Consider the following 20,985-nt stretch of genomic DNA (forward strand, 5'->3'; position numbering starts at 1 on the left):
CTTTTAAAATATTTTAAAATCTCATTTTATCTGATACCTAGCCTTCTTTCCAGTACTTTCCAGTACCCTACAAGAAAGATGGAGACAGACATTTTACAACAGCATGTTGTGACAGGACAAGATGAATGGCTTCAAACCTCAAGAGAGTAGGTTTATATTAGACATTAGGGTTTTTTACTGTGAGAATGGGAAGACAGTGGAACAGGTCGTCTAGAGAAACAGTTAATGCCCCATCCCTTGAGGTGTTCAAGTCCAGTCTGGAAGGAGTTCTGAGTGACCTGGTCCACTGGAAGGTTTCCCTGTCCATGGCAGGGGAATTGGAATTAGATGATCTTTAAGCTTCCTGCCAAGCAAAACTGTTCTATGATTCTAAATCTAGTCTCTGCAACCATTCACCCTTGTCTTCTCACCACATGCCCTTGTAAAAAGTCCTCTGGCTTTTTTGTAGATCCCTTGTAGATGCTGTAAGACCAATAGAAGTTTTTCCTTGAGCTTTTTCCAGGCTGGAAAACTGAAACTGTCTCAGCATGTCTTCATAAAAGAGGTGCTCCAGCTCTCTGGTCACTATTGTGGCCACTCACTTCAAGAGGTTCATGTCCTTCTTATGTTGGGGACCCCAGAGCTGGATCCAGTACTATAGGCTGGATCACAAGAGTGAAATAGAGGGGCAGAATTACCTCCCTCAACCTGCTTGTCACACTTCTTGTGCTGCAGCCCAGGACATGGTTGGCTTTCTGGGCTGCAAGCCCACTTTGCTAGGTCATGTCAAGCTTCTTATCAAACAAAGCCCTTGTCCTCAGGGCAGCTCTCTATCCATTCATTACTCAGCCTGTGTCCATGTTTGGGATGACCCAGCACAGAGGTAGGCACTTGTATCTACCTTGTTGAACTTCCAGAGGCCCACTTTCCAGCACAGGCTCACCTCTCCAGCCTGTCCAGGTCCCTCTGGATAGCATCCCTGCCCTCCAGTGCATTGGCTGTCTACAGACGGGTGTCATCAGCAAACTTGCTGAGGGTGCTTCCACTGTCCGTGCCACTGCCATGGATACTATATAGCGCTGGTCCCCTGAGGAGCACCATTCATCACTGGTCTCCACTTGGACATCAAGCTGTTCCCACAACTCTCTGAGGGCTACCACCCAGCCAATTCCTTATCCACATAGTGTTCCACCCACCAAATTTGTGTCTCTCCAGTTTAGAGACAAGGATGTCATGTGTGACAGTGTCAAATGCTTTGCACAAGTCCAGGTAAATGATGTCAGTTGTTCCTCCCTCATTCACTGTTGCAGTATGATTTCAGGGTTTCCCCAAAACCCCGGGTTTCTCCTCCCTCCTTTCCCCACCCTGCCCCCTGCCAAGCACTGTCTGTCAATCCTGGAATTCCAGAAGGGCGTCAAGTGATTGGGCAGATTCAAAAGATGCCCTCTACCCTCCAGGGGGCATTGGGTCATCCAGGTGTCCTTTGTCCCTTGAGACCTCCTCTCCCATACCTGGTTGGTGGGCTCCCTATCCCTTCCCTCCTCCCCTCCCCTGGGTAAAAGGGCAAGCAACCATGTGGTCCGGGAGTTCTGTGGGAGGAGTTGCTGGATTCAGAGGCCTGTGGGCCAGAATAAAAACTCTGGATTAAAACTCTCCATCAGAACTGACTCCTTTCCCTTCTCTACTGCCGGCAGAGGGAAACCTGAGGAGTGGACCGTCTACGAGAGGAAGATCCATCCCGCCACCACCGGAGCCCCGGCATGCCTAGACTTATCTCCATGTGCCCAGCTGCAACATCCAGCTAGCCAAAAGTGTCTCTGAGGTGAAACACCACAGTTGCCACCTTTCGGTTCAGCTGCAGGGGTGGACAAGCTCAGGCATGTCCTGTCCACAAAATTGGTAATGCCAATAATCCACCAATGCTATAATCCTTCATAGAAGGCCTCCAAACTTGTTAGGCAAAATTTGCCCTTAGTGAAGCCATGCTGGCCGTTGCAAATCACCTCCCTGTACCTTCATTCCAGAAGGATATGCTACATGACCTTGCCAGGCACTGAGATGAGATTGATAGGCTGATAGATCTCTGGGTGCACCTTATTTCCCTTTTAAAAATCGGGATTATAGTTCTGCTTTACCAGTCAGTGGATTGCCACAACTTCTCGAATATGATACATAACTTAGCCACTTCCTCCATCAATTTCCCCAGGATCTGCAGCTGTACCTCATCAGGGTTATCTCAAAATCCACCTGACCCTTGGAGCTTTTACTCTGTGTATCCTTTCTCCATGCTCTTAAATTTCTTCTAAGGGAGAATTTCTGCAAGAGCTGGGGAACGAAAGCTGTCAAAAGGTATATTAACCCAGGAGAAACACCATGGGTTACCATATCTCCACAAACATAGATGAAGTGCTGGCTGACAAATTACAGCCCTCCCTGAACTGCAATGAAATGTATGCCAAAATTTTAGCTGCAAGAAAAAAGCTGGTGTTATAAAAATGCCCATGATTTGGAGGCAATCTTATTTTGAGACTTGAAGCTTGGCCTTTGAGGTTAGGTTCAAACTGCATGGGAAGTCATAGACCAAATTTTCATGGTTGTAGGAAAGCCTTAGACAGCCAAGCATCTGTCTCAGTGCATTAACTGTAGAAAAAGCCTGCTAGGAGCAAGGAGGGGAAATGAAAGCAGTGTAGTGCAGAGCAGCCAGGTGAATGCTCAGCGAGTGTGGTAAGTAAATCTCATACACAGCTGTTAGTATACAAGAGACAATATTTTAGTGCAAATTATGCAAGCAGTTTGAACAGTAATATGGTCATTATTTCAATATATCATGTGAGGGATGTCGATGATAGTAGTTCATAGGAGACAAAGCACTTACTGTCATTCTTAGTGTCATCTTTTTTAACTTTTGACTAATTTAGTCCTATATGTGCCTTTCAGTAATTCAGTTTGTGCTGGTTCAAAACCCAGGGGAAAAATTAAACCCATTGTAGCTGCCCCCTTTTCCCCCTGTCCCTTCTGATAATGGGGCAAGCTAGGAGAAATTGTAAATTGGAATCACAACTTACTGAAATAATCACAACCATATTAGTAACAAAGAGTGTACAAGAGGCAGAGAGAGAGTTTTACCCACAAAAAGGTATTCACCGAACATCCACCTGGGCACCAATCAGCACACTCTCTAAACACAGGCAAAATAGAGACCATCACCACATGGCACTCAGCAAAACAGAGGCAGCATGCCAGGGCGGCTCCTCCCCAGTCCAGAAACAATGAAAAACAGGGACAAAACAAAATCTGGAAAACTACTTTTTCCAGATAATGATCTGTGGTGCAGAGATGTTGGCTCTGGTGGTGGCAGCAGTACTGGTGCAGGCTCTCTCTCGCTTTCTGCCACCACAGTGGCGGCAGTGCTGTGGGTGCAACAGTGGTGGCAGCAGCAGAGTGGCAGCCAGCAGCTCCTGCGTGCTGGCTCTGATGGCTACAACAGGGTTGGTGCCAGCTCTATCCTGGTGCCTAGTAGCAGTGCAGTCCGGACTCCGCTCTGGCACACGCCCTTCCATGTGCCCTGGCTAAAGATGGTGCCACTTCTGTTTCTCCCCCTAGCGTTTTCCTGTCGAGGCCACACCCCTCCAGCAGTGATGTGGGTGGTGTAGAATACACAGCACTGAAAGCTCCATCCTCTTGTCCCTGTATCCAGGACAGAGTTCTTAGGCCTTAGGATTCTTACTTATGACCAGGGGTGCAACTATTACTGGTAAGGGAACAATTAGAGGAGGTAATTCTAGTTAATTAATTACAGTAGCCAAAGGAGAAGACTTGAGGCTTTGCTTCAGTCTTCCTGGTAATTTGCTTCTTAGAAATTGTTTAGCTGGTGATCAGTAAACTCTATGGTAAGAAATAGAATTAAAACCATAAGAAATCACCTTCTAATTTTTTTTTTTATTTTAGATTTTAAAATGAATTTTTTGGACACAATATTGTCATGGAAATGCTGCTGGGCTTGTGGCAGCTGACTTTTCCAGCCTGACAGAAATTTGTGGTCACCAGTGGTAAGCAGGAATTCAACCTATCCTTCTAGCAAGTTTTATAATTAAGTTTCTGCAGGGCAGTTTAAGCATAATTTCACAGTTCTGATAGAAATGTCCTGTAAGAACAAACAACTATTTCTGAAAATAGCCTTTGGAGAGACAAAATCTCCTGAGAAATAGCTATAGAAACTCTTTGTCATCCAAAAGGACATAAAGTCCCCCTATGCATCAGGACTTAACTGCAGTACAGCAGATTTGCATGGTAAGGTTTTTGACTGATGAAATATGAAAGTATTTTAACAAGTGAGGAGGTTTGTGCTGTGCTAGCAAAAGGACTTCATGGAAATGACCCCACACTGCTGGTCAGTATCAGGAGCTTGCAGAAGGCAGCTCTTTTCTATGGCAGAAGCAGAAAATATTCAAGAAGCAATCTGTACATAAATTCAGATAGATTCAGTCCATCTGTGTGTATATTCATCCCCTTGCTTATGTCCTCTTTTCACCTGCTAAGGAACAGAGAGGAACTGGGGTCAAACATGTAGCGGAATATTGTATTTCAAGTTAGTAGATTCAGTTGTAGGTTCACTTTAGAATTTCCAGAGATGTCTCTAGCTCCCCAGGATCTCTCTATCTGGAGACCATACAAAAAGATGAATGTGATTGTTCTCATGCAATCAACCAGTAGGAAGGAGTCAAACATGTTCTTTGTCAAAGCAGGAGTCGCAACACAGAAATCATGTTGTATAATCTTCACTGTGTCAGCTGACAGTAGGTTACTTCTTTTCATCTAATGTGTCTCTGGGGTATTCCATTTGTGTTGTCCGTAGTCTAAAGAAAATCTGGTTACATTTAAATTCTGCTACTTTCAGATTACGACCACATGCTTTCTTGAAAATGAAAGTACATTCTACATTGAAAACTAAAATATAATAGCAGGGATAGAGTCTGTCGCAGCGCTGATTTTCCTGGTCTCAAATTTTGCGAATGTAAAAGTCAGCAGTGGTTAAATTTACTGTGACACCCTCCCAAGCCAGTGAATAATGTAAGGTTTTTTTTTGGTAGAGTCTGTATGTTGAAAATAACAATCAAAAATTTTCTTCCTTTGAGGTGAAAGATTATGTGGATATTTTGGGGCTGATAATCCTTTCTACCAGCTTGTTATGTTGCCTTTACAGGAAGGTAAGAAGAAACATACAGAGAGATATTTGCCCAGTAAAATGGTGTGTTGGTCACTCAGTTTTCAGCTCTAATGTCATGACATGTCTTCATGAGTTGCAGGAAACAGCAAAGAATTCAACCTGGACAGATCAAGGCACAAAATCTCAGAACATGTGATTTCTGAGTGTATGTGCTGAGAAATACAGAATCACAGAATCAGCTAATTTGAGAAAAAACATTTGAGATCATCCAGTCCAGCCTATGACTAAATGCTACCTTGTCAACCAGACCATGTCACTGAGTGCCACTTTTCTTTCCTTAACCATCCCCAGGGACAGTGAAACCTCCATGTCCCTGGGTAGCCCATTCCAATGTCTATCACCCTTTGTGTGAAGAAATGCCTCCTAATGTCCAACCTAAACCTCCCTTCAAGAAGCTTAAGACTATGTCCTCTTCCAATATTCATAGCTGCCTAGGAGAAAAGGTTGCCTCCCACCTGGCTATAACCTCCTTTCACGGAGTTGTAGAGGACCCCTGATACTCCTCCCCTCCAGGCTAAGTGATCTCAACTCCCTCAGGCACTCCTTACAGGACAAGAATTTCAGATTCCTCACCAATTTCACTGCCCTTCTATGGACTTGTTTCACCACCTCAATGTCCTTCCTGAATTGAAGGGCCAAGAACTGAGCACAAGATTTGAGGTGTGGCCTCACCAGTGCCCAGTACAGGGGGACAATCCCTGCCCTGCTCCTGCTGGCCACACCATTGCTGGCACAGGCCACGATGCCATTGGCCTTCTTGGCCACCTGGGCACTGCTGGCTCCTGTTCAGCTGCTGCCACCAGCACCCCCAGGGCCTTTTCCTGTGGCAGCTTTGCAGCCACTCTGCCCCAGCCTGTGGCACTGCCTGGGCTTGCTGTGACCCAAGGGCAGGACCCAGCACTGGGCCTTGTTGAACCTCACACCACTGGCCTGGGCCCATGGTCCAGCCTGTCCAGATCCCTCTGCAGAGCCTTCCTGCCCTCCAGCAGATCAGCACTCCCACCCAACTTGGTGCCATCCATGAATTTGCTAATGGTAGACTCAAGCTTCTCATCCAGATCACTGATAAAGTTAGTAAACAGGACCAGGACCAACACTGTTTCCTAGGGAACACTACTAGTGATGAGACTGAATATGCTTAACTAAAGGGATCAGTTAAATTCTGAACATCTCTATTGTGAAATTACCCTAACTGGGCAGTTTGCAATAACTTTTTCTAATGTAACATTTACTGAAGGGAGTAAGCAGTCACACTTTTCTTCTTTGTTATTTTTTGTTTTAATTTCTTTTTCTTTTTTTGCATATTTTTTTCTCAGTTTGAAAAAAACCCCAAACAACCAAACCAGCAAGTAAATTGTCCTGTAGAAGCCATTTTTTGGCAATGTGGTTTGCAATTCATAGTTTGAAAAGTTTTTCCAATTACCATCATATGTCACTTTAGCTGTGATTTGATGCTGAAAGTCTGTTGTTTGAAGTTTTCCTGAATTCTACAAAATATAATATAATATAATATAATATAATATAATATAATATAATATAATACTATATAATTAATATAATTAATATAATATAATTATGTATATGTACATTAGGCCACTTTTTTTTGGTTCAAATTTAAGTCTGGACAAAAAATCACTATAATAACAGCAAAAATAGTCCTTAAATAGTTAGGTTTTTCTATGCTAATTTTTTTCTTGCTATCTCCCTAAAATCACTTTGCTTGTATAATCTATTTTGCTGAATAAAAATATTCCAATAGCTAGTAAAATAATTTCAATGTTTTTGTGCAAGCATGAGATTTGTATCATCCTTTTTTAGGAGCTGTCATGTTAAAATAAGGTGACTTCTTATTGCTTACTCCATATCATTTAATAGACTTATTGCTGAATGGGACTCTAATAATTCAGTTTCTTGGAATTGTAAGTAGTTGGAAAATAGGCACCCAACTGGAAATAGTTCAAAATTGCTTTGGTTTTGTGCTCTCAGCAGTAAGTAGATGGATTTGGTTTTTGTCAAGCTATGTTTGCTTTTGACTTCCTCATCTTTAGCACTTTGAAAACTCAGCTTCAGTATCAGATGGATGCTCCACATCAAACTTTGGAAATGTTAGCCTGATAATTATGTCTTGGTCCATTTCACTGAAAGCAGTGAGGATCATCTTTAATGCTGTACTTTTCTCATTTCATCCACCCATGCCTATCCATTTTGCTTTCATTTGTTGCTTTGTTGCAAATGCATGTGGGGTAGTTTTCCAGCATGCTTTGCTTTGTGCACTTGGATCTGCAGGCTAAGCATGATGTATTTGTCTGTCATACTCTCTCTTTGTGCCCAATGGAAGTGTCCTTTTATCATCGAGCACTCGTTTCACCTCGCTGCATTGCAACACAGCTTACACAAGCAGTTGTAATACTAATGCTGTTCTAAGAATTAATTGCTGAAGCATTCATCATTAAAAGGAGGTATTTTCATCCAAATGTCTTAGGGACAAGGTAGTACTCTTAATTATGTCAAGGACCTTTGAAGTCTCTGATTTCAGCAAGCTGGATTATGCGGTGCTATTACTGTTGTTCTGCTCTCCTTTTGTGGCTGAGTGAGACACTTTTCAAAGGTCTAAAAATCCTTCAATGACACAGTGTGAAATTCTTTATTCAGGGAGACATGAGAAAGATCTTGAATATTCATCTATGTTATAAGCCACGTCTATATTTATTTAAGGTGATATTGGATATCTTGCATTTGGCAAGGTAGGAACATTACAGAGAAATTGAATTACAGAGGAGTTTATTTTCACAGAATGGTGCTTTCTTGCCCATTTTTATCCATTTTTGATCCACGTTGTTTTGGAAAGAGAGAGAATCTGACCATGAATTACCTGTGGGTTCAGTTACAAGTACTTGAAAATGGCATCTGATTTTAGTAGAAGATCTGATGTCATTTGTATGTGTTTCAGACTTGAAAAAGGTGGACAAGTGAGAGGAAATTATGTTGTGACTAATGAGTCAGTCATCTTACTCTTGTCAGATATATGAACTGTCAACTTTCTTACCTTGGCAATCAGGCTGACATTAACTATGAAGTCATTATTGCCTGTAATCTGTAGCTATTTCAAATGAACTCATTACACAATCTATAGACCATTGGTATATATTCCATATTTTCCATGTATGGGAATGTTCCCAGATTACAGAAATAGATCTCTTTGTAGAAATATACAATGCGCACCTAAAAGAAAAAAACCTTCTGGTTCATTCAGATTTTTCTTCCCATGTTCCTCCACACAGTGAGTAAACATCAGGGTCAGTCTAAGCTGGCTATTTTTCAGGTAAGCGTATGTTATCATATGCTGCCCTGAATTTTTCCTTGAAACTCTGTTAGGGAAGGGTGCTACTAAAGATGTGCCCAGAGGCCATGATCAATATGCACAGGGTAAGGTGTACGTTGCGAGCAGGTGGGGAGTTATTGTGCTTCAAACTTCCATGGAATTCTAGATGATGTTTCTAAAAAAAGGCAAATTTTATGTGCTTGCAGTCAGCATAAGTAAGCACAACCTTAGAAAAGCAGTGAAAAGGACTTTGTTGTTGTTTTTTTTCAGCTTGCTTACCAATTCCCTCTCATGGTTTAGTCAAAAGACTATAAGAACTATAAAGACTGGATGTGGCACTCAGTGCCATGGTTTTGTTGATGAGGAGGTGTTACCTTACAGGTAGGACTTGATGATCTCAAAAAGTCTTTTCCAAGCTAGTTCATTGCGTGGTTCTGTGATTCTGTGGAAAGACTCCACATCTATGTTTTCATATTACTGTGTCTCTTTTTTGAGATGTAAATAGACAAGAAAAAAAGGTATTATGACCTCCTGAGTACACTTTTACTGAACAGTTTTATTTGTTTGAAAAAAAAAATATCAAAAACTTGCTATTCATTACTTAGAGAAGTCAACAACACTCCAAACAAGGGTGAAAGAGGTGTAATGAAAGTTAGGTTATCATTACCAGAGTTGTCTTTAAACAAAGTTTGTTATGTTTTCCCTTGGACATAGAATACAGAACAACACTGACAGATTTTATAGCAACTGGATTATTTGGTGGAGATGGTGGGAAAGGAAAGGGAAAGGAGCAATCACTAAAGAAGATTTGAGAGTTTTCCTCATGCATCACCTTAATATAAATGAACTGTAATATATGCCATTTTCTGACTATATAAAATGCTTGCTGTGGAGGAAAGGAGCTGCTGTGGAGAAAAGGAAACGTTGTGGAGAAAAGGCAGATTGCCATTGGCCTTCTTGGCCACCTGGGCACTGCTGGCTCCTGTTCAGCTGCTGCCACCAGCACCCCCAGGGCCTTTTCCTGTGGCAGCTTTGCAGCCACTCTGCCCCAGCCTGTGGCACTGCCTGGGCTTGCTGTGACCCAAGGGCAGGACCCAGCACTGGGCCTTGTTGAACCTCACACCACTGGCCTGGGCCCATGGTCCAGCCTGTCCAGATCCCTCTGCAGAGCCTTCTGCCCTCCAGCAGATCAGCACTCTGGCCCAACTTGCCTGCAAATTGCAGGCAAGTAGCACTCAATCTCCTTGTCCAGGCTGTCAACAAAGAAATTAAACAGAATTGGCCCCAGTACTGAGCCCTGGAGAATCCCACTGGACATCAACAGAATTTAAGTTCATTCACCACCACTCTCTGGGCCTGGCCATCCAGATGATTTTTTACTCAGTGACGAGTGACAGCAAAGTGTAACTTCATGAAGCAAAAGAATGAAGTATTTTAAAAGAAAGATAATGGAAGGAAACAATAAACATATTTCTGGACACATGCAACTGAAGGAACCAAAATATTTAAACTCTTAATTAACTATGAGTAAATTACAATTAACCTCTTTTTTTTTCTGAATGTTGTGATCTAGTGAGGAATTCTTGTGCTATGGAAGAAATGTTGTACTTGTAAGCAGTGTTTAACAAGTAACTAGGACGCAGACAGAAATCCATGAATCCAAATCCTCTCAAAGGACACCATTAAACAGCTGGTATCATGGATTGGATACCTTACAAACAAGATGTAACAATTATCAAGAGATGAATTGAATAAGGCAAAGGAATGACAATTGAAAGACCACTGTGTTTTAAAGTATATGGAAGGGTGGATCTAAGATAAAGGATCTTTGTTTATTGGTACTTATGTGTTTAAGTGGGATAATAAAAGAAATTTATGCACTTATCACTAACAAGGAAAGTCAGTTTCTACAGATTCAGTTAGTTTATCTGTATCTTCAAATGGTAGTAAATAGTGTACTTCCAAAATTGTCAATTATAGTTATGCCATGTAACCTGACAAGCATTTTATTAGAGTGGCTTAGTCAATCCAGTAACTTCCAGGATTAGTTTTCACTTGACTTTGACTCCTTGCTTTTCCATGTATATCAGAGTCCTGACACTTATCATCATTTGTGTGGGCCAAGAGCATCTCTGGATGACCTGTGTCTCATGCAGAGCAGCTTGGTCTGCTGCTTGTTCAAAGGCTGAAGCAATGCCTCCCTGGCTGTGGCAGGTGTAGCCTGCAGGACAGAACCTGACAGCGTGGAAGCAGACATCGCTATCTATGGAAACAGCCTTAAGAACCATAAGTGTCTGGGATGCAGGGCTGATTGCAAATACATGTCTCTACAAATCTACTGAAGAACATAAGTTACCTGTAATTTCTAAATCATTATAATTTCACTATGCAAAGAACTAGCTACTTCAAATTTTCATTTGAATTCTTGACAAAACCTAATTTATGATGAACTTTATAATGTTAAGAACAAATGTTTGTTTTACAGCATCATCCCTTTTATTGCATAGAGAAACACAGTAAAATTTCAAAAACATACTTCCCTGTAGTCAAATTCTGCTCTTTGCTATAATCCAATTATCCTGAGGATTGTGAGCATGCATCTGAAATCAGACACTATGGCTCATGCTCACTGAATAATAGTAAATAGTGATGTAGCAAACTGTGGTCAAGTTGTTTATGTGGCATATTCAAAATTCCCTGCACTCTCAAAGCCTAGAATTGTCTTAATTTACTCCAGTGTGGCGAAAAAAAATTGTGGAACAATTTAGTCTAAGTTAATATTAGAAGGCATTTGTTATTTTCAGAACAGTAGAGCATGAAAAATACAACTACAGTGTAACAACCACAGAGTTAAGAAGTTCCAAGAAGTTCACAGAACAAGATGAAATAAGGATAGAAGAGACTTTGACAAATTTAATCCATTTCCCTTTTCTAGTTATGGTTGTCATCACTATAGGCATGTCTGTTGAATCTGCTGGTGAAAAATCTCCACTAATTGGAGATTACTGCATGCACCATGATATGCAAACACCATAGCTATCCATTCATTTATTTAAAGTTATAACAGCGTCAAAAGAGAAATCTGTTGTGGCCAATTATTCTGCCTTCAATGCACATTCTGATCTTGAACTCAACCAAGGGAGGACCTCCTAATGTACACAGGTCATCTGTCATGAGAGAGATTTAGCAGATACATGTCAATCTCCATAATCTGTTTTGGAGGGCATGGGAGGAGCAGTTACTGCTTTCTGCTAAAACTTTGTGCCTCATGTCTCTGTCCAAATTTGTATACACCTCTAGCTGGTTCAGAGTTGTCTACTCTCAACTGAACACAGAAATTACTTGTAATTCTAGGACCTATATCTTGTAATTCTAGGACTGTAATTACTTGTAATTCTAGGACTGTAATTTTTTTTTCTGAAAAAAAAAAGTAGCTGAAAATCGGGGCTGCTAAGTTTCTGATTTTTTTTTAATATAGAGAATGGGTAAATTAAATAAACATTTTTCTTCCAGCCTTCAAATGCCAGAACACTGAAAATTTTCATCATGTAGCAAAATTTCTTTTGACCTCCCTGAAGTAAGAATTCCTATCTAATATGTGTAACAATGATTCTGTGGTTAGATTTCCCTGCTGAACGTTCAATGTACTGATTTGCCATGGCTCTTTTGTCTCAAAAGGTACAGATTATTCTTATCTCTTACCATGCACAAAAACTTGCACGCATTGGTTTCTTCCCAATTTCAGCAGCTGTCATCTCATCAAGATTTTGTAAGGAATCACCTATGTGGGAAAATAAATTCTCAGTTCCTAGGTGGTGTGGGAATACCCATCTGGATTCATTAGGGCTGATGTTGTTTTCCTTCTTGCTGTTCTGAATTTGCCATTATAGTGATCCGCTCCGTGGTCATAGTTTAGTGATTAGTCTTGCTGTGTGCTGTTTCCTTCCTTGGCAGAAATAAACCCTTGCCTACATCCATCTGTCAGTGGTTGTGTTAAAAAACAGATATTACCATTCTGGGTCAAAGCAGAGGTTAGGCTCGTATCCTGTCTCTAATTATTGTCAGTTCCAGAAGCATCATGGAAATGAATTTACCTCCCATTCCTGTGAATTCTCTCCTGCTCTTAAGCATACAGTTGCATTACCTTCCAGTCTCTTGTTTAAATTGTCCTTTTTTAACTTGTCATCTTTTTTGGGTTTGGTGTTGGTCGGCTCTCATGCATAAGAATACATTTTGATAATAATCTTGTTTCTCAGTAGAAAAACCTGATAATAGGGGAGTTTTGCTATGATATATGTTAGTCTTTGACAATAAATCAAGTAATTGCACATGTGCCAGCAGTGATCTGCTGGTGTTCATAATAACAATGTGAGAAGACAGGTGGAAGGAGAGAGTTTTCCTCATGCATTCCCCATTACCATTGTTGAGGCAATCTGAGTAAGAATGTAATGTTTTGTTTAGCAGAGCTTATTTTTTAAAGTGTGATTTTAAAAGCATAGATATGCAATGTTTGTGGTCACGGGAACTTTCTATGAGTACCAGAGTAGTGCAAGGACCAAGCTTTATTCTGGCATACTAGGCAGTGCTGATGCAAAGGATGTAAGAAGGGAATCATGGAAGTAGGAACATATTTTCTCCCTTTGCTCCTCATATATTGCTGTTCATTCTTTCTATCTGCTTCTGATCAGATACTATTTAGATGGTGAGCAGTTAATTTGCTCAAAAATGAATGCAAGTTTTCTTTTATTCTTCATCAGTTCTTGTGAAAGATACCAGGCAGATGGATGTGGAAACTGAAGCCCTCCACCTACAACAAAAAAAGCATACATCAACCAGTGTAAGCAATCTTGTGCTGCCTGATGTGTTGGGGCAATGGGGAACTGAGTTTTCACAGCATTAATTTTCTGTTTTCTGTGACACCATTGTTTACATGTTATCTATTATGGGTCACCATTCATTAGGAATGGGGCTGGAGGCTACTAAACAGTTATCAGATGACAAGTGGACTAGGTTTTGATCAAATCAGTTTATAAAAGTTCATGTGTTTAATTTAATTAAAAGAGCTTCTGTGGAGTTTATCATAAGACCATTTTCGGTTACTCTGTTTCCTAGAGGAGGAGGTTTATCTGATCCTGCCTTCTTGCTTGTGAATGTGTTTGCATGTGTCTTTGTATGTGTTTGCTTCCCTCTCTTCTTGGAATAACTTTTGCACCTTGGGAATCCTTAGTTACATGCAAAGACAGTCTCAAGATACAAAATTTCTGCAAGTCACATGAGACAGAAAACATAAAAACCCTGCTGAGGAAATACTGTATGACACATACAGTTAAGAAAGATATTTCATTAGTTATTAAAATAATTGATTTTTTTGGTTTTTAATGTGTTCATTGAATCCTTTTATTTTCTTTGATGTTTGCTACAAAGAGGAGTCTCCTTGGTATGCAGAATCACCTTAGTGGTTTACCTTTAGAGAGGGTAATTAATGTGATCCTAGAATTGGGCTAATTTTTTTCTCCAAGTACTTGAAGCATTTTCCTTGAATTTGAGTTGTTTTTTTTTCCCCCCACAGAATCATAGAATGTCCTGAGCTGGAAGAGATCAACAAGAATCATCGAGTCCAACTTCTGGCCCTGCACAGGATATCCCAAGAATCACACCATGTGTGTGAGGGCATTGTCCAAACTTTTTGAATTCTTCCAGGCTTGGTGCTGTGACCACTTCCGTGAAGACCAGGTTCTTGTGCCCAGCCACCCTGTGGGTGAAGAACCTTTTCCTGATATTCAACCTAAACCTCCCCTGACACAAATTCAGGCCATTCCCTCAGGTCCTGTTACTCTCACCACAGAGAAAAGATCAGTGCCTGCCCCTCCTCTTCCCCTAACAGGGGAGGACTGCAATGAGGTTTCCCCTCAGTCTCCTCCAGACTGAATAGAACAAGTGACCCCAGCCACTCCTTGTGGCTTTCCCTCTTTTTTATTAAGTAACCATTATTTTTGCTGAAATTATCAACTCAAATCACTTAGACATTCAGAAACCTTTCTTCAGTATCAACATGTAGAATCCCAGTTTGTAGGAATGTACATCTATAAAGTTTTTCCAGTGAAGTGAAGTAAATAGAGTTCTTCAGGTAGTTTGCACAAGTAATAGTAAGCAGAGTTTTGCTTCATCATATGTTGACTCTGTCCTACCTTGCAAAACAACTTTGTCTTATAAATTTTTCTTTGTGTACAGAATGTTTACCATAATTCATGTTATTATCACTTAAATAAGATTAAATCATCAATATTTCTAAACTATATTGCCATCATGGAAAGAAATACATCTGCAAGTAAGGTCACTTAGAAATTTTTTTTTCTAATTAGTTAATGGATAGTATTTTTCCTTTCGTGTGTATATGAGGGGGAATATTGCTGATTTTTTGAATAGTGTTGTTAATCAAACACCCTCACCTATATGTATCTTTTTCCCTAAAAGTTTACTCTCTGTGCTGCTGGAAGTACTGTCTGCTGCTCATGGGGGGTGCTACTACCCATGACTGGCTCATATAGTTCCCACTTCTAGAAAAGACTGACAAAAAATACTTTCTACTAATGATACAGCGTAGTACAACAAAATTGGTGACTGAATTTGTGCTGTGAAATTAAGCTACACCTTGGGACTGAGTCTTTTGGTGGGATTTTTCTGAATGCAGATTATATCATGCTCTCATCTATGGCTGAGGACCACAACCAGTCTTTTTGTCTTTAATTCTGTTTGTGCAGGCCGACTTGGCATAGCAGGCTGGTCCATAACACTTACCTTCAAAGTCCCATTTTAAGAAGATGGCTACATCACACCCTCCTGCAAAGCGATGAAATGCAGGTCAGAGAGGCAGGAGAAAATACTGCTAGTTTCATGCAAAGCTGTTTGTGTGGGGAGTTTCTTAAAGTACAGATTTAATAATTGGGGCTTACATGAAGAGTATAATTCTTGATGTAACACTGGAAGAATTGAGAAGAGAAGGGAGGAAAATTGTTTTTTCTGAACTGGAGAGATGATCACCACATAACATCCCTGTGCAATGACAGCAGAGGAATGATTTGCTGTGAAGTGAGAGTTTGCACTGAGTAAGTGATGGTCTGTAGGGTGGTGGGTGATCTAGTAATACTTAAAGGTAATAAGAGTGTATATGGGAATGAAACAAATTATGTGAAACAAATACTGTGCGATTACAACAGGAAAGAAAGTAATACCAGGTAATGAAAATCAAGTTACCAGCCATTTTCTAGACTTAGAATCCAGTAAGTTGAGTAAGCACTAGATTTCAGATGTTATCAGTAGACTAAATGTTAGTTGAATTATTTTTTTCTTTTATCTAACAGTGATTACATACATCCTGTGAATTAAAGCCAGGTTATTAAGAACATGCAAACATTGACTGTGTACAACAAATTAGTTGTCCTTTTTCATAAAGGACAACTAATTGTCCTTTTTCATAAAGGACAATTTGTAATAGAGCAGTGTTAAGATGTAAAAGAGTCACACACCACAATTTTAAAGGCAATGATCAGATTTTTCTGAATATTTAGTGTACGAACTGAAAACAGTTTTTGCTGACTAGAGTAATTATGCTTTTCAATAGGACCTTACTGTCACAGTAACTAGTTTGCATGGACATCACTAGTCAAATAAGTTTATGTTCAGCCCTGTATTCAAACAGGCTCTTAGGTGTTTGATTTGCACCAAGAGTGGAGAAGTTATGTGTGCCTTTGTGGAAAGAACAGCGCTCCCAAAGCACTGTCTTTTAACAAGTGAGAATTTCACAATACAGGTCTGGAAAAAATCTGAATGGATCTGAAGGGTTTTCCCAGGAATGACTCTCAATTCTGGGAAGAGGAAACAGCATCGGGTGCTGATTATTCTTTCTGTGGTGGTTTAATCCATCCCTTCTTCTCTACTAGGACATCCTGTTGATATACAGCTGATAGTCTTGGTGGAGAATTCCTCAAAGAAGAGGTGTTGGGAAACAGACCGCATCATTTTCTCTGAAGGACCTATTGGTCCTTCATTTCAAAAACATTTTGAAATTTCAGAAGTTAAGACTTCTCAGTCTGCTAGCACAGTGCCCTTCAAATTCTTAAAGCTTCATATGGCAAGGACAACTTTTCAACAAAATGCAGTAGACAGAAAGAGCAGACAAGTATAGTTGCACATCTGGAGTGTGTGGACCATTTATAAATTTGCAGATTTGCTGTATTCAGCGGCCTAGATGCTTAGACTCTGAGCATGTCCATAGCATTTGAGATATGTTCTCAATATAGAAGTCTGTTCTTCTAAACATGCAGATGAAACAACTGTTGGAAAACTGAATTGCAGAGAGAACTCATCCCTGTGTTTAGCATTCCTCTACATCTAGATAGCAACAAGGGGACCCATTTTACTACATAATCAATGCAGAAAAATTTAGGCCCTACAGACAGACCTAAAGTGTCCTCTTGCCCATCACCTCTAATGAAGTGGCGCTGTAGAGAGAAAAAACTCAGTTTTAAAAACCAAATTAGCAAAAAACTTGTGAAGAACCTGGTCTGAAATGTCTGGGTGCATTTGCCTCTCCCAGTTGTGTAGACAAGAAGCATGTGAGGAATCCTGCCTAGTTCTTCCTTGTTTCTTCTGCAGCAGACAACAATCAAGCAGTACTACTATTTGGAAGAAACCTCCAATTTTGTATACACCTGCTGCTGTCACAATTCATTGGAAATTAGCCTTCTGTTATAACTTGGCAGTGCAAAGAGCAAATTAGATGATGTTACAATTGTCTTGACCTAGCTGCAGATGAAGAGAGTTTGTATGAAGCTGACATTTGCATTATAGTGTTAGTTTTGGCTAATCTGCCTCTCCTGCACTGGTTTCCAAACCAAACACAAAAATGGGAGGAGACATAATTGCTGAATAGCTCTGAAGGGTTTTCCCAGGCATTAGTGTCAATTGTGGGAACAGAAAACAGCATGGGGTGCTGATTATTCTTTCAAACTTTTGAATTAAAGCTATGCATAGATCTGGAGACTTCGCAACCTCTTAACACTAGGATGTTTTATGTGCTGTTCAGTGTGAAAATATGAATTTAATAGTCCACAAAGTTCAGCTAAAATGAAAATTTATCTTTATGGGGAGCCACAAAGCCAATAGTATATACTATGATTTTAAACAGTGAGTAACTGTTATTACATTGTAGGGACAAGTCTCAGAATATCTACAAATGCAAATATCTATAATGGAAAAATAAGAGAAAGGTAATATTTCCAGCAAAGGTTGAAAGGTAACCCTCGGCAAATATTGAAGGTTGCTTATTTGTTGAAGTGGCTCATTGTGGATCATTGTACCTTGTGCACACTAAAATATACAACATATTTGACACACTGGGACACTCCCACACCCACACCCACATTCTTGGAGGAGTGCATAGGATTTGAAAGGAGGCTGCAGTTAGGGGAAGAAAGCCAAGGTAATTTTGTGCCTTCAATTGCAGTGTGGATGGGGTGCTTTTTGTTGGTGTGGACATACACAGCAAAGGGAAGCAGGACATACAGATAACTATGTTCAGGGTATTTTTTACTTCTGATTACCCAAGATTTACATCAACCCTCCTTTTGATGGAAGGTTCTGTTGTGATTTCTACATTATAGCATTGTGTTGCTGAACTGGTATTGCGTGTCAGTCCAAAAAGACATGTGGGACCCGCCTTTAGACAGAAAACAGAAGAGCAACACACTGCACTGTGTCACTAACATTGCTTTGAAATATTCATGTCACTATCTTTGAAGATATGTTTATCACTGATTGTACTACAAAACTGTCTGGAACATAAGAGTTTACCAAATTCTTTCTCTTTGTGTTGATTAGCTCAAAAGTAGGGCAATAGCAGAACCCTTAGTAATGTCCTTTGTACCCCAGAACTTTTTATTCATAATATTCATACTTCAAGTTGCAAAATATAACCATGCAAATTATAGTACTGCCATATTTTCCCATGTATTTTTTTTAAATATCACTAAGATTTAATTCTGCATATGAGCAGTGTATGATAGGAAGGACTTAGAGTGGGTGACAAGTCTGTTCAGTTCAATGCAGTTACTCATCACTGTGGGAGGCTGCATTCAAGCAGCCTGGCATCAAGAAAGCACCTGGTCTCAAACTTTTCATCACTGTTTTCCAGAAACAGCTGCCAATTTAATTATTTATACACCAGCTTGAATTTAGTTATTTCCTGGTTTTTGAACGCTTGACTGTATGACCTGACATACTTTGTTTTTTGTAGCTCTATGTGTAATGTCACACCATTACAAAATGGTGCCTTAAGGCTGTGGGGAAAAAAAAAAACAAACAAAAAAACCTAGTTCTTGTTTCGACAATTTTTTTAATAAGCTTTGTTGTACAACCCATCTTTAAGTAGAATTTCATAAAATCTTGATGTACATAAGAAAAATGTGCTTTCTAAAATTATTATAATAAAGGTTGTCACTTAGTGGTGTACAACCTCAAAGATTAGTAAACTATCTGTATTTAACTCAACCCAGAATGAGCACATGAAAAGATTGATCCAGTCTTGGTACTGGACCACCAGGCCAGTGGCCTCAGGTCGTTTTCCCAGAATGGACTATGCAGTCCAGCCTGCATTTCTGCTCAGACAGATGTACACAGTACTGCAATGCTGAACAGGGAAAGTCACATTGCTTAGTTGGGGGTTTGGTTCACTTCTGGTTTTGATCCTATGTCTCTCTTCCTGTTTCTCCTGTACTTAATAACTTGACACACACTGAAAGTAGATCACAATAGCAGCACCTGAAACAAAGTTTGTAATGTAAATGTATGAAAGGGATATTGGGCCTTTTGTTTCACATTTTTTCCACATTATTTATTGCTAAGAAATCTATTTGGAAGACAGGAAATACTCTAGACTGAACTTATGCTGTTTGCAAGTCCCTGGGTGTGGTAGAATCTGGTTTAGCCAGGGACAGGGACACATCTGCAAATGAGCAGGTTTTTTGGAATGCTGTTGCCAGACATCCACAGGAAGTGTGATTTGAGAATTGTCTTAACTCCTTTACTTAGCATGGGACTGCTGAAGAAACATTGTGGCTTTTTTCATGGGCTGTGGACACAGGCAGCTTTGAAAGAAACTGTACTCTGAGTCAGAGAATTTGTACTCCCTGTCTCTATTTATTATAGAGAACATCTTTGAAGCAGAATTGGATATTGATATGAAATGGCGAGAACTGCTGCAGGTGACTTTAAAGTCAACCAGACTCAAACCCCCTGATTTCTCCCAGCTTGGGAAATTAACTGGGAGAGGAAGAGAGGAAGAAGCCTTTATATTTGTGCTGCCATGATGTCACAATAGGAGTTAAGGAACAAAAAATATCACACCCGAAAAGTGCTTTTCACTCACTGCATTTGTGTTTCATGGTAGGCCTGGTGTCATGACTATTCCCATTTTGTCTCTGAAGCCTGCAACAGACTTCAGGCAGCCCAATGTCTGAGGCTGTTTCCTGGTTTAACAATTGCTGGGACAGTTGTGGGTACCTTGCTTCTCCCTCTGTCACACATCTTTTCTTCACAAAACAAAGGAAGGAGACACAGCAGCAGAGGTATGAGGGCTGTTAGATATCCTTTTGTACTGCTGCAAAAAGCAGTAGGCACAACTAGCCTGCCTCCCTGTTTGTGCTTCTTTCACGTATTGAAATACAGATGTTCCCTCTGGACCTGAGGAAACACTTTTATTCTGTGAGGATGCAGAGCCATCAGCTTACAGCTCTTCTCTGGCAGACCAGTGAGCAGATGCTTTTCTTCCAAGCATTTCTGACAGACACTCACATAGGAAATGATGCTTGCTCCAATGTGGTCCCATTTTTTGCCAACAGTGGACTGCACTCATGGGGCAGTAGCCCACCAAACTTTTCCCCTGACCTGTGGAATAACTTCATGATGAGAAACAAGATTCCTGAGCTTACTATTCATTTAACTATTGAATTCAAAGGCAAATGAGGAAAGCAAGGTTGAAAGAGAGCAGAAGTGCCCAAACTTCCTCTGCACCCACAGTGTGTCCACTTTGGGGTGTGTAGTGACCTCCTTAGGTGTTCCCTGAGCCCCAGAAGTATGAGACAGAAAAGGCCCCATGGCTCCAGTGCCTCTCCCTCCTGCTGAAGCTCACATCCCACACATCCACAATCTGTATTGCTTTTTCTTGCCAGTCATGTGCTGTGGGATCTTCAGGCAGATATGAATATTTCTGGTTCTGAAGGCTCCTAATTTTTTCAGCTACTGCATTACTTATTCCTCTTTTAGTGAAGCTTCTCTGGCTTTTGACCTTTGATCATCTTCTCTAAATGGTTCTGATGCAATTTACCCCAGTTTGGGTCCCCCTCCCAAACTCACTTTTGTTTACATTTCTCAGGGCCTGAGGCGGCGAGGAGTCCTTGAT

At 40.4% G+C, this 20,985-nt stretch overlaps 2 long non-coding RNA genes across 2 annotated transcripts in view; one reads left to right on the forward strand and one right to left on the reverse strand.

The window, feature by feature from the left end:
- The first annotated feature begins 1,694 nt into the window (after positions 1 to 1,694).
- Positions 1,695 to 14,460, forward strand: LOC139589064 (uncharacterized). Its single transcript, XR_011678926.1, has 3 exons — positions 1,695 to 1,801; positions 13,286 to 13,365; positions 14,098 to 14,460. It is a non-coding gene; the product is annotated as an uncharacterized lncRNA (long non-coding RNA).
- The window catches only part of LOC139589063 (uncharacterized), a 31,912-nt gene continuing 23,947 nt past the window's right edge, over positions 13,021 to 20,985 (reverse strand). The window contains exons 4-5 of the long non-coding RNA XR_011678925.1: positions 15,327 to 15,368; positions 13,021 to 13,335 (exon numbers count right to left, since the gene is read on the reverse strand). This is a non-coding gene — a long non-coding RNA (uncharacterized lncRNA). The remainder of the gene's footprint in view (positions 13,336 to 15,326; positions 15,369 to 20,985) is intronic.

Source organism: Agelaius tricolor, unplaced genomic scaffold (assembly GCF_023055355.1).
Source record: "Agelaius tricolor isolate 1412-34295 unplaced genomic scaffold, bAgeTri1.0.p SCAF_4, whole genome shotgun sequence".
Lineage (NCBI taxonomy): Eukaryota > Metazoa > Chordata > Aves > Passeriformes > Icteridae > Agelaius > Agelaius tricolor.